Below are 6,050 nucleotides of genomic sequence, written 5' to 3'. Positions count from 1 at the left end.
AATCCATTGCTTCACGTTTTTTTTTTTTTTGCTGTGTGGTATTTTCCTTACACTTTACATTTTTATCATTTAGCAGGCATTCTTTTCCAAAGGGGCTTAAAATGCCACAAGCTCATCTTTCTTCCATCACTGACATCTGGGCATCTTAAAGTTCAATTTGTTCTGTGCAATGGTGACAGTGAATATCACAAGAAAAACAACATTGTGACCCTCTATTAAACGCAAGAGTCACTTAACTGGCAAGTGTAACTGATGTGGTCACAGTGCACCTCTGCAACTGCCAGGCATAACTCCTGAGATGAGATGCAATTAGCTCAATGTGACAAAGTCCCAAGCCACTCGCTTCACTCTTAGTGGAGTTCACTGGTGATGCATGATGGGATGTCTAAAGCAAAACTTTATTCTAGCTGCCGTCTGGCCTCTCAGCTTCCATGGAGCTGTCTCCCGGTCTTAAAATAAGACTCCCGCTTCCCGCTCATACAGCAGAACTTACAGGAAAACCCGAGCACCCCGTGCTGTCTGTATACTTTGCCCGTTCCAGAGCTTCTGGCGGAGCTGGACATTGTAACGCAAGCTTTGAAAGCATTGTCAGGGTAAATTTATTAGCTTCTCACACCAAATAAGGCCTGGTTTAAAAAAAAAGAGTGCAAGTGACCCATTTATTGAGCCCACAAGACCTCTGAGAGCCAGGTTAAGAAGCATTGGGGTGGTACCCATGGCGACGGTTCTATTGTGGGCCTGATATCACTAAGCCAGAGACGGTGAAGGGCTGTTCAGAGGAACTTTGGTCGCCATGAAAAAATCTGAGGCATGTAGGAGAAATAATATTGTCTCCGGGGGGAGAGAGGAACTCTGTGTCAGGGGGTAGGCTCCCTTTCGTAGCCTTGTTTGGAAGCGCTGACAAACAGCCCAGAAGGAGACAGCGTTCACCAAGCATGGGTGCTACTCTTGTCTGGAACTAAATGAGGTCCCTGTTACAGGTATCCTGGGTATCATTTCAACACCTTGACCAATCAGAATTTAACAGGCATGTGAAAAGCAAGATCAGATCAATAATTGCTGGCTTGAGCACGTTAACATGTCACATTGCCCTGTTCCTTCTCATCATTTAGCTTAACTTTGTTTTTGCATTCAAGGTGGCCTGTTAACATTTCGATTAAAGCAAACGAGAAGTGTTTCTGCTCATAATCAAACCACAAAAAGGCACAGAGGACCCCACGCAAATGTGGTGAAGTCATGTTGGGCAGCACTGCCAAATGCGAAGAAATCCCAGAATGCCTCCTGTTATCAGAGAGGTGTCACTCTGGGGAGAGGCGGTGCAAGCCTCTCTCCTGGTGGACGTGTTGTCGGGAGGGAGGAATTTGCTAATTAAGGCACTATTAAAGCTGGAAGACCAACTATGCTGGTTTGCACAACTGAGTGCTGGCAGAATCCTCACGCATTCACAATGGGGCCATTCATGAACTTCCCTTCAGACGAGGGGGGGGGGGGAGTTGTTCTTAGCAGCTGAGCAGATATAATTGCGATCACTCAGCTCGTCTGATGCTGATAGGGGAGAGCGATGGGAAATTCCTGTCAGGGGGACTCAGTGCGAGGTTTTGCAATTCTCTCGATTCTCTGGCAGGATACGCACGTAAATGTTCGGGGTGAATGAGTCAAGGCATGTTCGCATAACTGCCATTACACCACGTTCATGTAAGCAACACGATTAAAACACGAGGGGGAGCGGGGGGTGGGGGGAATGAATGCCGGCATTTGTGTAATTAGTGGGGAGCACATAACTTGGCCTTGTCTAAGTGAGGTCCAATGTTATGTTCATCCACATGCTGCCATGAGCAAATAAGCAGATAAATCAACGGTTTGTCCTCACATATATAATACATTCCAACTGTTGTCCTTTAGTGGGTGCTATTCAGTATTTCCAGCTTCACTTGAAAACAAATATTTTCAGTATCAGCAAAAGTGAAAATTAATGTCAATGTCAATTAATGTCATTTGTCACTGCTGTGGCAGTTGGCTTCTCGCTCCTCTGTTTCATGTACCTGAGTAATCTTTTCTCCTATTTAGACTATACAACAGATTGAACCTTTAACAAATTCTTCCTCATGCTGCCATGTTATCACTCAAGGCAAAACAACATTAATCTCACAAAGTGTATTCCATATCATTACTTCTGTGGGGCTTTGTTATATTACCTTTTTACTTTTTGGTATGTTGTCAGATGTATTTCCATACAAATTCTATTTAATATGAATAAAAGGCAACAGTGTTATAACCCTTTAATTTATGTCATTAATTGTTTGTCTGCTGGTCAAGATAGTATGGATTTATTACTAAATGCCTATCATTAGAATCCATATCAGATTTCGTACAGCTGTTCTTGGTGCATAGATAAATAAGGAATAGCCACATAACTGCCATTAAACCACGATTATGTAAAGAGCATGACCAAATGTGCCTGCATTCATGTAATTAGTGGGAAGGGCTAACAAGGTCTTTTGTGAGGTTTTAGGTACAGAGGTTATAAGCACCCATCTGGTGCCATGACCAAAAAGTAGATAAAGTTTACCCACACATTTGAGGGATGATGCTTACTCCAATCAACAAAAAAGGTAAAAATTATTTTGTTTCCACCACAATGCATGGATGCAAGACATTTGTTGAGATTTAATGGAAAACACAACATAATTATTGAATGTATTATTAGTTGTATCCTGAGTTATTTGGCTACATTAGTTAGTCCAGTCTGGTGTTCAGAAGTTGTTTTCTGTTCTGCGACTGGAGTGCAAGGGGTTAACTACTTGGCAGCCATTTTTCTCCAGGCTGTGATCATGTTTGACATGTGTGCTAATTTCACTGCTGGATTTTTAAAGTTGGCAGGAAAGGGGTCTCGTTAAAAGTTGCAACAGTAGCTCCTTATAGATTTTGAACCCATAACTGACAGGTCAGATGTCACACATTGAGTGCCACACTCAATCTTTTCCAATGCTGGGATCATTTGCCTCCTCTTTGGAACAGAGGATGCGGACATAAAATGGCTTCCTTTTGCCAATGGTTACTTGCTTACATAATGAATAAAAGAACACTTTGGCTTCCCCCCTAAACACTAAACCCATGCAAAAACATTGGTTGGACAAACCAAGCATTCACCATTTCACCAACCATGTAAGGGCCAGCTTCTTGGCGTGTGCTTGGTGCATCCAGCTACATTTCAACTGCCTTTTAATAATAGACAAAGATGGTCAGGTTGTTCAAGTTTAGTGATGCTCATACGAGCTCCCGAGTAGTTCAGTTCGTAGGATGGTCACCTTGAGTGCAAACTGTGTTCCACGTCTTGGGTTTGAAGCTGGCTGTGTCATCTGCTGACAATGACCAGAAGCCCATGGCAGAGGAACAAATTGGCTTTGTTCCACTATGGATGGGGGTAGGCAGGTCAGCCTGGGTTTCCTCATCTTGCTGCTGTGATGCGTGGAAAAAATATGATGAAAGTCAATTATTGAGCTGAAACATTTGCATTTTAGCTTGTGTAATGAATAAATGAGAAGTATTTATGCAATTAAATAACATACAGCCTGGTTTGAGTGTGGATCTTTTGCTGATCTGCCTCAGACCAACCCTGTCATGCATGAACATATGTGAAAAACACCCAAGTAGCTTTCAAATATTTCAAATGTTAGGACCTTAAACAGTATGACCTTAAAGTTTAGCTGCCAAAGCTACAGCTAAAACCACAGTGCCCAAGACCAAGAGCAAGACCAACAGAAACTTGAATTAGTAGGCTCAAGGAATTCAAGATGCATAGCGTATCTCATGACTTTATCGCAAATACAATGCTCAATACGCTTTGACCTAAAATACTACATTTTAGGTCAAAATGAAAAGTGATATGCCTTTTCTTCATTATGAGGTGAGGTCATACAATAATAATATATTTGTGCATGTGAGAAGAAAGATTATTGCTGCGCATTGAAATTCATGGTTTTATCCCACAGAAAAATTAGGACTTAAGACCTGATAGCAAAGAGGCATTGTGGGGTATGGTTACTGAAATGCATGGAAATGGATTAGAGTGTTTTAATATTATTGCATGTGTCATTACATTTATCATAAATATGCAGGATAAAACCTCTTTTCAAAAGGATCCACTATCATCTTGATAGATTTAGTTTAAATACAACTCAACAAAATATTGATTCCAATGGACATAGTATTAGTGACACTTATTCTACTTTTTTTTAGAATTTCTGCCACTTTCTGGTACAACTACCTGTAACTTTTTCTTTTAGGAGCCTCCAAGAAGCTTTTCAGTCTTTAGTATTTTTTTAAATTAACATCATTGTGTCAAAACTAACAATGTGTAATACAAGCACAAAGAACGGTTGTCTTCCTGTGGATAGATAATACAGGTGAAGTACTAAAAATAAAATTTTAAATAAACTAGTGTGTTCACAGAATTACATAAACGTGTAATGGTAGGAAATGGCCCTTGGAGCAATCATACACCTTATATAAACTTTGCTAAGTAACAGGTGTTGCTTGTTAGCCCATGGCTGGCTTCCTGCTGGCACACTCCTCACACGCACAAATACACACACACACACGCGCGCACACACACACATGCACATACACACGCACACACACGCAATTATCCAGTTTGGAATTCAGCAGATAGAACTGATCTGCTATGGGTAAGGCTGTTAATGGGAACTGAGGATACCCAAAATTACGCATTTAAAGTACCGCTCATTGCCACCCACCCAGCTAAAGACACAGCCAAAACATGTGACGGACTTGATGTTATGGAGTCATTTACATTTAATCTGGTTGGTCCAATTATGGGCTCAGGCTCCTCCCTAGCAAGGATGTTAAATGTAATGTCTCTGGTGGTCTCTGCCTGCAGCCAAAACTGAAAGTGCTGAAGTGCTCCCATCCCTTATGGAGTCCTGAGGCACACTGTGTGGTGTTTCATCCATGGAATGTATCCATGTAGAGATAAACCACTGGAAAAATGTTACATCGCTGACTACAATGCCCTCTGATAACAGACATACTGATGCCTGTTGCCTGGATTCCACTGCTGTATAACACCTGAAATGACGTTTAGAGGCAGCAGAGTGGACACTGGCTTAAATGTGCCACTATCCTTTCAAATCTAGACTGAGCACCAGTGAACAGGCTGAAACACAGAAAACCATCATCTGTTACGTGTGCAATCTGCAGACGGGTGACAAATACAATTTCACCACTGTCTGTAAAAGTCAGTTCATCTGCCAAATCACGCTGTGGTTTCAAACAAAGGGCCTGAGTCTTCTTCCAAAAAGTGGCTCTCAAAAGCGATTTGTTTTAGCATGTGTCAGCCACTGCCACTGTAAATGATCTAACCAGAGCAGGACACACCAAAACAAGATCATAGCTGTAAAACAGAATGGTAAAAACTGCCTGGTGCAATTTGATTTAAAAGCCACAAGTCTGGCAACAGGCAGTCAAGGAAATATTGTCTCTGATGCAGTATTGTTTTCCAGATGTCAGTCAAGCAGGGAAATTTTAAATACGTGATTTCAAAAAGCTTTCCTGCTTATGTGGGGTGGCATATAGTTTGCTGGATGAGTTGCTCTGCTCTGTGGTATTTGTAACCCATACGAACCAGGCAAATCATTGAAAAGAGGGACAAGAGAGTATTCTTTGGTTTATTAAACTTGAAATATTTGGACTTAGCTTTGTATCTTGTGTATGACATACAGACAATAATGGTATTTTGAACATGAATGCTTCATTGACCACAATAATATTGCAACAATATTGATCTTATTGGAATCCTATTGAAAAACAGCTTCAAGAATCTGAACCTAAAGACATGCATTAACTATGTACTGTATATACATTTTTGGTTGCACATTTTCTTAAAACATCCTGGAGAGCATAAACACACTGTAGAAAAATCATAAGCTTTCTGTATATATTTTAATTTCTGATCCACACATTAATGGTATATTGCAATATAAAACACTACGCAATTTTAAAAGCAAATAAACATGATACAAGTGGTTTTA

The sequence above is a fragment of the Megalops cyprinoides genome, chromosome 6, assembly GCF_013368585.1.
Source record: "Megalops cyprinoides isolate fMegCyp1 chromosome 6, fMegCyp1.pri, whole genome shotgun sequence".
Lineage (NCBI taxonomy): Eukaryota > Metazoa > Chordata > Actinopteri > Elopiformes > Megalopidae > Megalops > Megalops cyprinoides.
The sequence above is the reverse complement of the archived record's forward strand: the minus strand, read 5'-3'. Positions refer to the sequence as shown.